The sequence below is a fragment of the Solanum dulcamara genome, chromosome 2 (genome assembly GCF_947179165.1).
Source record: "Solanum dulcamara chromosome 2, daSolDulc1.2, whole genome shotgun sequence".
Classification (NCBI taxonomy): Eukaryota; Viridiplantae; Streptophyta; class Magnoliopsida; order Solanales; family Solanaceae; genus Solanum; species Solanum dulcamara.
In genome coordinates this window covers 45,049,686-45,067,675 of record NC_077238.1, presented here as the reverse complement: position 1 = coordinate 45,067,675, position 17,990 = coordinate 45,049,686, and the positions used below count along the sequence as shown (strand labels likewise).

General features: G+C 35.0%; 1 pseudogene; it reads left to right on the top strand.

Annotated features, from left to right (window-relative positions):
* LOC129871494 (transmembrane 9 superfamily member 7-like) overlaps positions 1-12,742 on the top strand; it is a 33,450-nt pseudogene extending 20,708 nt beyond the window's left edge.
* The last annotated feature ends 5,248 nt before the right edge of the window (positions 12,743-17,990 follow it).

The window sequence follows — 17,990 nt, the reverse complement described above, 5'->3', positions numbered from 1 at the left end:
TATAGTGGTATTTGTCACTTCCCATGGAGAAGTTTTGCCATACTCCTTCACTCTAACATAAAACTGCTCCAATAATGTTGTTGAATATCAAGCACTCTTACTTGGGCTTGAGATAGCCATTGATATGAAATAATTGCAACTACAAGTTTTTGGGGATTCCAAGTTGGTGACCAATCAAGTCTTGGATAATTATGAGGTAAAGAAGCCTAAGTTAATTCCATACTGCAATTATGCTCAAAAAATAATAGGGTGGCTTGGAGAGGTGACTATTCAACATGTCCCAAGAAAGGAAAATAAAAAGGCTGATGTATTGGCAGCTTCAGCTTTTGCATTAGTATCTCCTGATGAAATGCAAGTTGTGGTTTGCCAAATATGGATAACTCCGCCTCCATATGAGCATGAAGAAGAATTTCAACAAGTTATCGCCACTTCGGAAGCTGAAATTGACGATTGGCGATTACCAATATAGATTATTTGTGTTATGGAATATTGTCAGAAAACCTTTGAAGAAAAACAAAAATCCGATGACGAGCCCCTCGTTTTCTTTATTATAAAAATACACTTTACAGGCGGTCGTTCGATGGAGTTCTCTTACGATATTTGGGGGCAGATAAATCTACTCAAGCTATGCAAGAAGCACATTCTGGAGTATGTGGAGTGCATCAGTCTGGGCCAAAACTTCATTTTCACATAAAAAGGATGGAATATTACTGGCAAACCATGGTGAAATATTGCTTGGATTACGTCCGAAGATGTAAAGCTTGCCAATTCCATATGAATTTTATACATCAACCCCAGAAGTATTGCACCCAACTATTTCCTTATGGCCATTTGAAGCTTGGGGTTTGGATGTTGTTGGACCATTGCCTAAGTCCTCTGGTGGACATTTGTACATCCTGGCTGCAACTGACTACTTCTCAAAATGGGCAGAAGCTGTTTCTCTTAGAGAAGTAAAGAAAGAGAATGTCGCCAACTTCATTCGAGTCAATATTATCTACCATTTTGGTATTCCTCGATACATATTGACATATAATGGAAAACCATTTGATAACAAGTTAATGACGAAGATATGTGATCTTTTTGGCTTCAAGCAACGTAATTCCTCTATGTATTATGTGGCTGCTAATGGTCTCACTGAAGCATTTAACAAGACACTCTGCAACTTATGGAAAAAAGTTATTTCCAAGTCTAAGAGAGATTGGCATGACAGAATGGAAGAGGCTCTTTAGGAATATAGGACTACGTATCGCACGCCAGCACAAGCGACTCCCTATTCTTTTGTTTATGGAGTTGAAGCAGTTCTTCCACTTGAACGTCAAATTCCATCATTGCACCTTGCTATTCAAGAAGGGCTCACTGATGAAGAAAATTCTCGGTTACGCCTTGAAGAATTGGAGGCTTTTGATGAAAAAAGACTAGAGGCCCAACAAAGTCTGGAATGTTATCAACTCGTCTAGCTCGATCTTTTAATAAGAAGGTTCGTCTTAGATGCTTCCAAGTGGGTGATCAAGTTCTTATTCTAAGAAGTCCTATTATTATTTCTCGTCGGTCTGGAAGCAAGTTCTCCGCTAAATGGGATGGACCATATGTGGTACAAGAAGTATACTCAAGTGGCGCTTACAAACTGGTTGACTCAAAAGGATTGCACATTAGCCCCATTAACGGAAAATTAATAAAGAGAGACTATCCTTGAAGAAAAGAAACCCACTCCTTAAGGTACGAGTATAAACTGCATGTTACTCCTGGCCCACAAGAGTATAAACTATGCACAACACCCTAAAAAAATGTCTGCTAGGTTGAAAATCTCGAAAGAGGCAGCCTAGGCAAAAGTTAGGATAAAAAAAATAATTAAAAAAAAATCATTCTCTCAGAACTACGTTATGACTTGATCCTCTTCACTGAGGTACGTAGGAGCTTAGAATTACATTCTGAGTTCAGTCGCATGAGTATCCAAAGAACTCATAGTCTCTCTTGACCCTCTTCACCGTAATTCGTGAGTCACATTCTAAGTTTAGTCTCATAAGTTCAAAAAAAATGGGGCATGCTATTATTTGAGCATCACAATGTTCTTGTAGATTATCATATATAATGTGTGAATTAGAGAAGGCCAATCAAGACAGAATTTGAATTGACTTCAAAGTAGTATTTATATAAATCCATAAAGCTATTAGCTGTGATTATTGTACACAGTATAGTTTTATGAACCTTCTTTTCGGCTTCTCTACGCTGAGATATGAGTGTTTTTTTAATAAGATCATGCGAATATGAATCTGTCAGCTTTCCTGCATGTGAAGTTCATTTTTAAAGTTTGTTTAGAATGATCCTGAGGGACTTGAGATATACATTTTGGATATGTTTTAGATTGAGAAGGTTGGTTTCTGATAAATTAAGTCTCTCCTGGCTTGGTGCTCTCATACAATGATATATCTCTTGTACTATCAAAACAAAAAAGGTATCGCAACTCTGAAGAAGAGGAAGTCAAATCTCTAAAGTAAACCATGATTCAATCTGTAAAAAAAAAATGTTAGCGCTTAAATTAGTAATTCAATAATCATGGTAATGAATCTCAATAATGAACGATTATATTCTTTGAGCAAAACCTATGTCTGATTCAGACGGTGTAAAGTCTTTGTCACAAATCATGTAAAGTCTTTGCCTTAGACGGTGTAAAGTCTTTAGCTTGGACTATGGAATGCCTTTGACTCAGACGGTGTAAAGTCTTTGCCACAAATCATGTAAAGTCTTTGCCTTAGACGGTATAAAATCTTTGACTTGGACTATGTGATGCCTTTGACTCTAATAGAATAAAAGTTTATTGTATATGAAGTAATTTTTTCAGTTGCAAGAAAAAATGAAAAAAAATAAATCTGTGTTTTACCCTTCCAAAAGTCGTTTACAACATCACTGCAAGTACATATGTATAATGATGCAATTTTTAAAAAAAAAACAAAAAAAACATACCTCGTATATTGATGAACTCAAGAGGATATGCAAAAAGTAGTATCAAAATTGTCAATACCAATGATGAAAATAAATAGAAGGAGAGAGTCTATTTATAGACAAGTAGTTATGGTGAGGGAGTCCTTCTTCCAAAGTAATTATAATTACTTTTTTGGGTAGGACTCTAGTAGAATGATACAAATTTATTCTCTCTAAATCCTAATTGGATGTGAAATTGTGAAAATTTGGGCTATCCATATTCTAAAAGGAGTTTGTCCTTTCGGAATTCTAATTGGATTTGGAAGACAGAATAAAGGGTAGGCATTTGCAAAAAAAAACCAAAAAAAAATGGAAAAAAAAACAATAAAAAAATTAATATGTGTTTTACACTTCCAAAAGTCGTTTACAACATCACTGCAAGTACATATGTATAATGATGCGATTTTTTAAAAACAAATAGAAAAAAAACAAAAACAAAAATGCACCTCGTATATTGATGAACTCAAGAGGATATGCAAAAAGGAATATCAAAATTGCCAATACCAATGATAAAAATAAAAAGAAGGAGAGAGTCTATTTATAGACAAGTAATGATGGTGAGGGAATTCTTCTTCCAAAGTAATTATAATTACTTTTTGGTAGGACTCTAGTAGAATGATACAAATTTATTCTCTCCAAATCCTAATTGGATGTAAAATTATGAAAATTTGGGCTATCCATATTCTAAAAGGAGTGTGTCCTTTCGGGCTGACCAATCAAATTAAAACTCTTCACCAAAGAGATCTGATTGGTCAGTTCAAACCAACAAATCAAATCACACCCTCATACCACTAACTACAACTATAAATAGGGGTCCTCATTATTCTGAAAGGGAAGGTTTTTGAAGAACAAGAAGCAAGAAGAGAGCTCGTGGATCAAAGACCGCAAATTCTCTACAAAGCTACAAAGTTCAAGTAATCAAATTCAAGTTTAAGTTCAAGATCAAGAACCAAAAAGAATATCAAGAAGATCAAGATCAAGTTACTTGTTCATATTTACTGTTCGTCATAACCATACAAGTGTTCGTGATGAATAATTCAAATCCAAATTTGAAGACGAAGATTCAAGATCAAGCTATTCAAGCCCTTGACTCTAAATCAAATTCAAGTTCAACGTGTTTCATATTATTTGAAGAATCAGAGGATTATCATAGAGATTGTAACCCGCACTACATTTTGAAATAAAATATTACACTTTGTTACTCCAATTTTTTGATCTTGATTATTTATTTTTCTCGGCTCGAAAATTTGTTGTTTACAGGGGCCAATGCGCAATCCTTCTGAGTCAACCAGTTTGTAAGCGCCACTTGAGTATACTTCTTGTACCACATATGGTCCATCCCATTTAGCGAAGAACTTGCTTCCAGACCGACGAGAAGTAATAATGGGCCTTCTTACAACAAGAACTTGATCACCCACTTGGAAGCATCTAAGACGAACCTTCTTATTAAAAGATTGAGCTAGACGAGCTTGATAACATTCCAGACTTTGTTGGGCCTCTAGTCTTTTTTCATCAAGAACCTCCAATTCTTCAAGGAGTAACCGAGAATTTTCTTCATCAGTGAGCCCTTCTTGAATAGCAAGGTGCAATGATGGAATTTGACGTTCAAGTGGAAGAACTGCTTCAACTCCATAAACAAAAGAATAGGGAGTCGCTTGTGTTGGCGTGCGATACGTAGTCCTATATTCCTAAAAAGCCTCTTCCATTCTGTCATGCCAATCTCTCTTAGACTTGGAAATAACTTTTTTCCACAAGTTGCAGAGTGTCTTGTTAAATGCTTCAGCGAGACCATTAGCAGCCGCAAATACATAGAGGAATTGCGTTGCTTGAAGCCAAAAAGATCACATATCTTCATCATTAACTTGTTATCAAATGCCTTGCCATTATCTATCAATATATATCGAGGAATACCAAAGTGGTAGATAATATTGACTCGAATGAAGTTGGCGACATTCTCTTTCTTTACTTCTCTAAGAAAAATAGCTTCTGCCCATTTTGAGAAGTAGTCAGTTGCAGCCAGGATGTACAAATGTCCACTAGAGGACTTAGGCAATGGTCCAACAATATCCAAACCCCAAGCTTCAAATGGCCATGAGGCAATAGTTAGGTGCAATACTTCTGGGGGTTGATGTATAAAATTCGCATAGAATTGGCAAGCTTTACATCTTCAGACGTAATCCAAGCAATCTTTCACCATGGTTTGCCAGTAATATCCCATCCTTTTTATGTGAAAATGAAGTTTTGGCCCAGACTGATGCGCTCCACATACTCCAGAATGTGCTTCTTGCATAGCTTGAGTAGAATCATCTGCCCCCAAACATCGTAAGAGAACTCCATAGAACGACCGCCTGTAAAGTGTATTTTTATAATAAAGAAAACGAGGGGCTCGTCGTCGGATTTCTGTTTTTCTTTGAAGGTTTTCTGGCAATATTCCATAACACAAATACTCTATTATTGGTTGTCGCTAATCGTCAATTTCAGCTTCCGAAGTGGCGATAACTTGTTGAAATTCTTCTTCATGCTCATCAGGAGGGGAAGTTATCCATCTTTGGCAAACCACAACTTGTATTTCATCAGGAGATTCTAATGCAGAAGCTAAAGCTGTCAATGCATCAGCCTTTTTATTTTCCTTTCTTGGGACATGTTGAATAGTCACCTCTCCAAGACACCCTATCATTTTTTAGCGTAATTGCAGTATGGGATTAACTCAGGATTCTTTACTTCATAATTACCCCAAGACTTGATTGATCACCAACTTGGAATCCCCAAAAACTTGTAGTTGCAATTATTTCATATCAATGGCCATCTCAAGCCCAAGTAAGAGTGCTTGATATTCAGCAACATTATTGGAGCAGTTTTGTGTTAGAGTGAAGGAGTATGGCAAAACTTCTCCATGGGAAGTGAAAAATGCCACTCAAGCACCAGATCCTTCATGATATGAAGCACCATCAAAATACATCTTCCAAGGTGGCTGAATTTCCACTAGCATTGCGTCTTCATCAGGTAATTCATTAGATAACTCCTAAGCATTCGGAATTGGATGATTGGCCAAGAAATCTGCTAGCACTTGTCCTTTTACTGCCTTCTGAGATATATACATAATTTCAAATTGTTGAAACTGGAGGTACCACCTTTCTCGTCTATCACTTAAGACAGGCTTGGACATGACAAACTTGATAGGATTCGCTTTAGAGACAAGTTGCACAATATGAGCTTGGAAGTAATGCTTCATATTCTGAATTGAGAATACGAGTGCTAGACATAACTTCTCAATAGGTGAATACTTGATCTCGTATTGTGTCATCATCCTACTCAAGTAATATAGGGCATTTTATTTCCCTTCATCATTTTCTTGTGCGAGAATTGCTCCTACTGACCTTTCTTTAGCTGCAATGTATAAAATCAATGGTTTTCCAGGTATAGGAGCTACAAGTACTGGAGGTTTCATTAGATAAGACTTTATGTTCTCAAAATCATTGGTACAAGCTTGGTCCCATTCAAAAGGAACATCTTTCTTCATAAGGTGACTGAATGGTTGACATCTCCCAGCCAGATTTGAGATAAACCTCCTAAGATATGCTAATTTTACTTGTAAGCTTTTCAACTCATGAATATTTTTTGCCTCAGGCATCTTCAAAATAGCATCTATCTAACTTGGTCAATCTCGATTCCTCATTGTCGAATAATAAAACTGAGAAACTTTCCTGAAGTAACTCCAAAGGCACATTTTAAAGGGTTCATTTTGAGTTGATATCTTCAAAGTCATTCAAACACCATTCTCAAATCTTGCAAGTGGTCATAACTCTTCTTTGATTTCACCACTAAGTCATCGACATAACACTCAACATTTTTATGAAGCATGTCATCAAAAATATTCTGCATGGCTCGTTTATAAGTGGCTCCAGTATTTTTTTAAACCAAAAGGCATTACTTTGTAGCAATATATACCTTTAGGAGAGCGAAATGCAGTAAGTTCTTCATCCCTTGGTGCCATATGAATTTGATTGTATCCAGATGAACCATCCATGAAAGACATTGCCTCGTATCCAGTTGTAGCATCAATCATAAGCTCAGGGATTGGAAGAGGAAATTCATCCTTAGGGCATGCATTATTAAGATCTCTAAAGTCAACACAAACTCGTATTTGGCCATTCTTCTTTCTTACAGGTACAATGCTTGAAATCCATGTAGGATATTTGACTTCACGAATAAAACCTGCTTCAATGAGCTTGTTAACTTCAGTTTCGATCAAAGTAAGTAGTTCAGGTCTAAAGCGAAGTTGCACTTGTTTAAAAGGACGAGTGCCTCATTTCACAGCAAGATGATGAACTGCAACTTTAGGGTCTAATCCTGGCATTTCTTTGTAACTCCAAGCAAATACATCCCTAAATTCCATAAGCAGCTCAATATATTTCTTCTCTTCATCTTCATCCAGTGAAGCACTTACATATGTAGGCCTTATATCATCATCAACCCCAAGATTTACTTCCTTCAATGCACCAACAGTATTCTTTATCCCTTCTTCGAGTTCAGGTGGCGCATCATCAACATCCTCATCTTCTTGAGGATCATCATCATTAAAATATATGTGATTTGATGATCCCAGACTTTCTTCATCTTCATATCGCTCCCTAGTGTGAACTATGGTATGAGTTCTTTCTCTCAGGACATCTCCACATGAAATTACAAGTTTTGTCTCTCGCCTCATTCTAGAAGGGATCAAACTAGGCCAATTCTTGGGTGAGTTATGCTCCCGAGCATGTACCCGTTCTTCCATTGTTCTATAATTTCCTTGGCGCTTGTATTTCTTCTTTATTGGTCCCAATTGATCAAATACTGAAGTTTTTGGAGTTGATTCTATTAGCCGATCAGATGCAGAAACGTTAGGAGTCATGCCACTAAGTCGATCAAACACAGAAGGCTTCTTGTTGAACATCATTGGTTCTTCCACAAGGGTAATGTAGTTGATGCTCATCCTTTTTATAGAGAATCGGACTGGTGATGGTTGTTTGTAACCCAAGCCTTCGCGCGATTGCTTGACATCATACCCTCTCTTTATCATCATCCTTTGAGTCGGATTTATGCCATGATTTGCCCTTTCAATAACTTTATTTGGAAGCTTCCCTAATTTAGTAGCTTCATTGGGATTGTATCCCCCTTTCACCAATAACTTATATGCATTTGGGTCAAAACCCTCATTTGTATGCTTTTTAGGAAGTGATTCATGATTTGATGGTCTGACAAATCCTTATATCATTCTTGAAGGTAATTTGATTGTATCAATTTGCTTGATAGGGAATGTCAACTTGCTACTCTGCAACTCAGAGGGTGGGATCTTGACTTTGTTTGTCTTTGGGACATAGAGAGAAATAGGAATCATTCTCTTACTTGAAGATGCCTCACTTATCTTAAGTACTTTACTCATGTCCAAAAGCGTTTTACTCTTTTCAATCATGACCCTCGCATTATCAGGTGCTACATCAACCTTTTTTGTAATGTCAGCAGGTATCGCATTATCAACTTTGACTTCTTTTACAGCATGGTTATTTAAGTAGAATTTTGCATCAGCAAAGTGCGCTTCTGTCTCGGTGAAAGGTTCATCATCAGCAACTACTTTCTTTTGAACCCCATCTTCAAAGTATTTGAAATATTGATGGTAGGTGGAAGGCACCACTTTGTTCTTATGTATCTATGGCCTTTCTAACAAGATATTATACGAGGTCTTTGAGTTAATAACATGCATCCACGCACTCGAATGCATATCTCCTATCGTTATATCTAATTTGACAGCACCAATAGCTCTCTGCCCCCCTTGGTTAAATCCTTGAATCATTAGACGACTTTCAGACAGTTCATTTATCAGGAATCCAAGTTCCTTCATAGTACGAATAGGGAGAATATTGACCCCAGATCTATCATCCACCATGATCCTATTCACTTTATGTCCAAGCACAAAACCTACCATATATAAAGGACGATTATGCAACACTTCACCCAATAAAAGATCATCATTAGTGAATGTAAACTTTGCATCACAAGTGTCCACTTCTTCAGAGTGAGGATTTATAAGGCCTTCATGTGATGGAGGTAATGATGGTGATGAGCTTTTTCCCATTGTCTCTTCTCTATCAATGTTACAACATGAGGCCTTGGTGTCACGATGAGAAATCTTTTCACGAAACCAACTTGGCAAGAATTCCTCTAATGTCACCGGAGGACGTTGCTTTGGATAGTAATTTCCCCCAACTCTTGACTTCTTCACATTCGTTTTTACCCTTTGAGTTTTAGGTAGTTTCTTCATCATTGCTCTAGTCACTTGCTTACTTGGTTCTCTTTGCAGGCTCATTTTACAACGTCTTCGTCGTGTCACTAAAATCCATCCTTCATCATCAGTATAAGCAATGCAAGATTGGTTTTACTCTAGAGGTTTATCTTTCCTTATTACTTCATTCATCAAAGGAACAAGCGATGATGCGTTAATATCTATTGGTTTGAAGTCACCAAATTTAATTATCTTTAGTGGTGATGTGTCTAGGTCATCACCACTATCATGTATTTTGACAAAGTTGCAAAGAACTATGGGGTCGAGTGAACCAAAAGTGACAGAGACTTGATTTGAACTCTCCTTCTCATCTTCAAGCAATATTTTTCCTTCATCGGCCAGGTCCATGATCTTTTCCTTAAAAATAAAACACTTTTCAATAGGATGGCCCATCAAATGGTGATATTTGCAGTAATTTGGATCATTAGTCCTCCCAGCCTCATCTGGACGCTTCATTTCAGGTAGCTCAAAGAGTTTAATGCCAGAAGCTCTTCAAAAATTGCTGGAACATCTGAGTCCAAGAAAGGATACTCTTTTGCCTGTATTTCCTTCAAAGTCAGCTTTCTACCAGCGTTATTCTGAAAAGTCGTGGTCTTCACCCTTTGATTATTTCTTAGATTTGTAGCCACTTTCAAAGGTACGGCATTAACATTCATCGACTCCTTATTTCCAAACTTAGGTGCCGATTTTCCTTCTTTCTTTACCTCCATTTTGTCTTTTCCCTTGTGAGGCCCATAAATAAGTGGTCCTTCAATCCCGCTTGCAGACATTCTCAACTCCATATCATGAGCACATGTGGCTAGTTTCTCAAATAATTTGGGTTTAATACCCTGTAGGATATAACGAAGTCCCCAACGCATTCCTTGAATACACATTTCTATTCCGGAAGTTTCACTAAGCCTATCCTTACAATTGAGGCTTGCATTTCTCCATCGATTGATGAACTCAATGATGGGTTCATCTTCCCATTGTCGTGTATTTGTGAGTTTAACCATGCTCACAGTACGCCTTGTGCTATAGAAATAATTAAGAAATTCATGCTCAAGTTATTCCCAACTATCAATAGAGCCTGCCTCGAGATCCGTATACCAGTCAAAGGCATTTCCTTGTAAGGAGCGCACAAATTGCTTGACCAGAAAATCTCCATATGTTCCAGCATTATTGGAAGTTTCAACAAAATGGGCAATGTGTTGCTTTGGATTTCCCTTTCCGTCAAATTGTTGAAATTTTAGAGGTTGATAACCTACAGGCATCTTCAAAACATCGATTCTTGAAGTGTATGGATTTGCATATGTAAATGATGACTTTGAAGACATATCATACTTATCTTTGATGGTTCCCATAATGAAGTCCTTCAGTTGATGAATGGGAATTCCTCTTTCAGCAGATACTTCCAGCTCATCACCCACATTTATTTGCTTTGTAATTGAATCTCCCTTTTCTTGTATCATCGGACTTTTTCCAGGTGCATGACTTGAGTCCCCCTCCATAACGTTCTCAACTCTGTCCGTCAACTTGACAATTCGATTATCTTGATCTTGCACATATTTTGTTAGACCTTACATTGCCTTTGTCAAACTTGCCAATTGTTCTTCAATAGTTGAGGTGTTAGTCATCATTGCTTGGATGGCTGTTATGGATGATGGAGCAAACCATGGATTTTCCCTCAACTGAAATTTGTCTGAAACAAGTTACGTGGAGTGACTAGGGCAGATCTAGTGATCAGGACATCATCTTCATCTTGAATAGTGCAATTCCTTGTGTTAAAAGGACTAAGTCGAGCCAATGTCCTTTCAATAATATCAGCTATATTCTCTCCTTCTTCTAATTCATTCGGAAAGAATCTTGCCCCCTTTGAAGATGAAGGATCATAAACAGAAACCGATGCGGACGACACTTGGAGTGCTTGTTGTCCTAGCAAGTTTGCTTTGTTTCTAGTGATGGGTCCCAAACTTCCCATAGTCGCATCCAGTATGTTCTCCACCTCAGGAGAGAATTTGGATTCAGTAGCCTTAGCAATAATAGCCCTAGAGTCAAACTTCTTAGATGTCATTTTAAGTATTCTTGAAGTTTGATGATCGATGTAAAGAGATGAGAGGTAGAGATTGTCCCACTAGGCATGCCAAAATTTGTAAACAATAAATTTTTGAGCCGAGAAAAATAAATAATCAAGACCGGAAAATTGGAGTAACAAAGTGTAATATTTGATTTCAAAATGTAGTGCGGGTTACAATCTTTATGATAATCCTCTGATTCTTCAAATAATATGAAACACGTTGAACTTGAATTTGATTTAGAGTCAAGGGTTTGAATAGCTTGATCTTGAATCTTCGTCTTCATATTTGGATTTGAATTATTCGTCACGAACACTTGTATGGTTATGACGAACAGTAAATATGAACAAGTAACTTGATCTTGATCTTCTTGATATTCTTCTTCGTTCTTGATCTTGAACTTGAACTTGAATTTGATTACTTGAACTTTGTAGCTTTTTAGAGAATTTGCGGTCTTTGATCCACGAGCTCTCTTCTTGCTTCTTGTTCTTGAACCCCCCCCCCCCGCCTTCTCAGAATAATGAGGACCCCTATTTATAGTTGTAGGGAGTGGTATGAGGGTGTGATTTGATTGGTTGGTTTGAACTGACCAATCAAATTTCTTTGGTGAAGGGTTTTAATTTGATTGGTCAGAATATGTCACATATACACATGGCATTATTCTAGTGGGTCATTTAATTTGACTTAGATTGCCACATAACTTCGACATGTGGCATGATTTTAGTGGCTTATTTAATTTGACATAGATTTCCACATAACTTCGACACGTGGCATGATTTTAGTGGCTTATTTAATTTGAATTGGATTACCACATAATTTTGACACATGTCATGATTCTAATGGCTCATTTAATTTGACTTGGATTGCCATATAAATTTGAAACGTGGTGTAATTTTAGTGGCTCATTTAATTTGACTTGGATTGCCACATCATTTGAACTATTTTCTTGAATTTAATATAGTCTAAATTGATTTACGAATTTAAATCCAATATAATTCTAATGTTTACGCTCTTTTTTATCTTGACATCCATATGGCTTTACCAGTTTTATTACATATTTGGATTCCTCTTCATTGTCTTCACCATTATTATAGTAACTTGTGCCGAGATAACCATAGTACTAACCTACTTCCAATTATGCTTTGAGGATTATCGTTGGTGGTGGCGAGCCTATTTGACTTTCGCCTCTTCTGCATTATACCATTTCTTGTATTCCATATACTATTTTTGTGCCGAGTTGGAGATATCAAAGCTTGTCTCAGGTATTCTTTACTTTGGTTATATGCTGATTGGTAATTATGCATTTTTGATGGTCACTGGGACTATTGGCTTCTTAGCATGCTTGTGGTTTATTCGGAAGATATATTCTGAACTGAAGATTGATTGATCAATGCCAAGAATAAACACTTAAGACATTCCCAATTATAGTAGATGCCATCATGTTGCGTCATTTTGATATCACAATTATAGTAGACTTGTAACACGCGACTATTTTTCTTATCTAACTTTTATGTTGCCCCATTTTGATAACAAACAGTCATTTTCTGAGATTTGTTGTCATTATATTGCCTAAATTCACCAATTGTAAGAACGTATATATAACTTTAGGTCTTTGAACTCAACACTTCTCTATATTTGATTATCACTAACATACTATTAAACAAAGATTGTAATTTTGTCAATGTCCTTGAAAGAATTCCAAGCAGTTAATCTTTGCGTATTAATGAGAGAAAGGGGAAAATGATCAAAGTACTCCATACAGATCTAGGTCAGAAAGTTCTTGAGAAGTTAATTAGATGAGTATAAATATATTTTCCACAGTCCTGCCAAAAACTGATAAATACGAAGAAACCAACCAAAAAGAAAGAACTACGGGTACCAGGTCAAAGATATCTAACTGTTTGTTGAAATCTTTAGCAACCAAAAATAATAATAATTCAAATATAACTATGGACTATCTATTAAGAACAATTTTATTTTTAAAAGTGTCTTGTCTTTACCTTCGTCATTAACAGATGACTCAATTTTCCCTTCTAGGCTAACAACATCATCGTAAACGGTAAATTTAGATCATTTGTTGTTGTAGAAAAAATATTTTTTTATACAACATCTACTTAGTTCTAACAACAACTAATAAGAAGTTGCAATACATGCAACTGTTGCAACAACAATTGTTGCAACTTCTTTGTTAGTTATTGTGATATTTTTTTACAATAGTGTACTTATATATTGCATAAACACACAAGATTTTTATTTTTTTTAAATAAACTCACTAAGTTGTCGTAAATTTTGCAGCAATTACAATAACTGTTGCACTTTTCTTATACAACAAATTAATCAATTCTTGCAACAAATGTAACTACTATTGAATCTGTTGAAAAAATGTAGCTTTACCCACATGAACAAGACACAAAATAACATTACTCACTTAACAAAATGATCGAAAAATCATCTCAGAAGTAATATTCAATGCAGCAAGAAAGAAATTCAATCTAAAAAAGTATGAATCAAGTGGTCATGTTTTTTCCCCAATTATGAAGAAGAAGAAGAACCGAACAAGGATGGTTTGTTTTGGTGACTTTTTTTTCTCCGCTTAGATAATTAGTATTTTATAGAAGTTGAGTCACAGTGTACAAGAAAAAAGTTGGAGACTTATTTGAAAGTGGTCAAACATTACTAAATACTAACCATAAACTTATCACCTTTACTCAATAATTAAGACTTATATAAACTTTTAAAGAAATTAAGACTATTTTGTCACCTTTAATTCAATAAATGAACAAATATAATTAAACAAAACCTAAAAATCCAAAACATTTCTTTCTCCTCCAACTTTTTTAAAAAAAATACATTCATCAACTTTGAAATATGTCTCTCTTAATCTCAGTTTAAAAATTTTAATATCTATTTTTAACGACCCAATTTACTAATCAGGACAAGACCTAATTCGATCTGGTAGACGAACCAATAACATAGCATAAATCTATTTAAAATATGAAAATTTAGTAGTTGTTACGAAAGAAAAGACTATAAAGTAAATGCACAAAGGAAAAGTATATATAGCGAGATTGATATCTTATACAACTTCAAACTCATTTTGACACAAATGAACTGAAATGACTTTCTATTTATAGAAGAACCGAAGCTGTTGGCAAAGCTTCTTATAGGAACATGCTTGCTTTCTTGTAAGTTGCTTAAGGAACCTGCTTGAAGAGCTGCTTGTAAGCTACTTTAGGAACCTACTTGCAGATCTGCTTGTAAGTTGCTTAAGGAACCTTCTTGTAGTGATGCTTGTAAGTTGTTTAAGGAATCTGCTTATAGAGTTGCTTATATGAGTAATAAATAGACATCCACAATTAAGTGTATTCATAAAACTTCCCTAGATATTCATTAATAGATAATGAGTGTCGTTAAAATCTTACTAGGAAAAATCTTGTAGAAAAATATCCTGGTGAAGGAAACAGAGTACATGTATCTAGTATAAACTAGACCCATATCAATAGTCACCTTTAGATATCGTAGAATATGCTTGACATCGTTTTAATGTCTTTGCTTCGGAGAAGAACTATACTTTGCTAGCGAATTAATAGAAAATGTTATATCGGGCCTGGTTGCGTTAGAATGATACATAAGTGCACCAATAGTACTGAGATATTGTTCTTCAGGATCAAGAAGTTCTTTATTTTCTTCTGGAGGTCGGAAAAGATCTTTATTCACTTCAAGTGATCGAACAATCATTGGAATACTTAATGAATGTGCTTTGTCCATGTAGAATCTTTTTAAAATTTTCTCAGTGTAAAAAGATTTGTGGATGAAGACCCCGTCTGCTAAATGTTCAATTTGCTGACCGAGATAATGTTTTGTCTTTTCATGATCTTTTATCTCAAATTCTTTCTTTAGATAGTCAATTGTATTTTAGACATCTTCAAAGGTTCTAATGAGGTTTATTTCTTCAACATAAATGACAAATATAACAAACTCTAATGTCATTTTCCTAATAAAAATACAAGAACAAATAACATCATTTATATAACATTTATTTATCAAGTACTCACTAATACAATTATACCACATGTGTTCTAATTATTTTAGATTATACAATGATCTTTGTAATTTTATTGAGAACATCTCCCGAGACTGAGAATTACATGCTTTAGGTAATTTGAATCATTCTAAGATTTTCATATAAATTTCATTATCAAGTGAACCATAATGATAAGCTATAACCATATCCATTAGATGTATTTAATGATTTTCATGTATAGCTGAACCGATGACATTTCAAAAAGTTATTGCATTCATAACAGGTGAATATGTTTCTTCATAGTCGATGGCGGAACATTGAGAGAATTCTTGTGCAACAAGGTGTGTCTTGTGCTTTACAATTTCATTTCTCTCATTTTGTTTTTGCACCAAACCCCATTTAGAGCCAACTGATTTTACATCATCAGGAGTTTGTACTATAGGTCCAAAAATCTCACGTTTAGCAAGTGATTCTAATTCTGATTGAATTGCATTTTTTTACTTTGTCCAATCACATCTTCATCGACATTCTTCGACAGATTTAGGCTCAAAATCCTCAGTGTTTTGCATAAGATTAAGTGCAATATTATATGTTAAAATATTATCCACTATTATTTTGATTGACCTAAATTTATCCCAACACCAGTAAAGTTTATTAAAATTTCTTCATTCACTTGAATCTCGGATTCACTGATTTCTTAAGAAATATTAGGATTAACCAGATCTTTAACTTCTTCTTGAGATTTTTTTATAGTATCATCTTTATATTTCACGCTTCTTTCTAGGATTTTTATCCTTTGAATCCAATCATCTATCATGCTTCAGACATGTTTGGGATTCAAAAGTTATGACACTAGTAGATGGTTCTTTTGGGACTTCAATCCAGATAGGCACATTCATTGTAGGAATAGGTGACTTGATTATCTGTTTCAAATCAGTAAATGCATCTGGCATTTAATTTACTATTTTCTGTAAGTGAATGATCTTCTGGACTCCTGTTCACATATAGAGGTACGTGGATCAAAAAGAAATAGTGATGAAACTTTTCACTCAATTTTCCCTTTGAGTTCATTTTTCGCTCCCTTAATTGATGGGACATTTATTTTATCAATCCGACAATCTGCAAGTTCAAGGCAACGAATTATGGAGGATGAGTCAAACTAAACATATATGCTTAACCTTCATCGAGGGCCCATCTTAGTGCGTTGGGGTGGTACTACATGCATGTAAACCGCAAAAGTAAATATTCATAGATGAGCTATATTTGGCTCATGACCAAATACTAATTGTGATGAAGAGTATTTATTATAATTTGTCGATTTGAGATGAACAAGTACTGCTGCATTTAAGAAAACATGACCCAAACAATAGTGGGTAATTTTGTTTTCATAAGTAGTTGCCTAGCTATCAATTGTAGGTTCTTAATAAATGACTCTGTGAGACCATTTTGAGTATGAAAATGTGTAACGGGATGTTAAATTCTTATTCCAATTAATAAGCAATAATCATCAAAAGCTTGGAATGTAAATTTTCCAGCGTTATCGAGATGAATAGCCTTAATAGGATAATATGGATATTGTGCTCTTAATTTTATTATTTGTGCCAATGATTTTGCAATCGCTAGGTTTCTAGATGGTAAGAGACATACATGAGACCATCTTGAGGATGCATCTATTAGAACCATATAATATTTAAATAATTTATTAGGTGGATGAATAGGTCCACATATATCCCCATGTATACATTCTAAAAGATCAGGCGATTCAATGTCAATCTTCAGTGATGATGGCCTTGCAATTAACTTGCTTTGACAACAAGCAGGACATGAAAATTCATCATTTGTTAGAATCTTTCAGATTCTTTAATGGATGCCAAGTTGAATTTTCAACAATTCGTCTTATCATTAATGATCCAGGATGACATATTCAATCATATCATAGCACAAAAGCACTGAAATCAGTAAACTTCTTGTTTATGATTGAATGTGATTCCATTGTAGTAATTTCTGCATAATATAGTCTAGAGGATAAAGTTGGTTATTTCTCCAAAATATATTTTTGTCCTTAGACACTCTTGGTTATACCAATGTATTCAATCGTCGTTTCATTTAGTGTCTCAACATGATATCCCTTTTGGTGGATATCTTTGAAACTTAACAAGTTTTTTGTAGATTTAGAAGAGAACAACACATCTTATATAATAATTTTTTTCTACTTAAGCAAAAATATAGTAGCTCTTCTGGAGCCTTCAATCAATTTCGAATTACTAGAAATTATAGTAACATTTGCTTTTCTTTTAAGAAAGTAAGAAAAGTATTTCTTATCTTCGATTATAACATGTGTTATTCCACTATCAATAAAACAAGTATCTTCATGATTGATTATTGATCCAAATAAAATTTGACTCATATTTATATTTTTCTTCAAAAAGAAGATATAAAGAAAGTAAACATTAGTTGGATTTTAACATTTATTATCAATGACGAGTAGCCTTTGCCCGATATATCCAGGTAAAAAATTCAAGTGTAAAAATATTAGATATTATTTAATAAAATAAAGTACGTACCTAAGATACTTTTAAAGTATTTACTCAAGGTAGAAGAGACTCGTGCT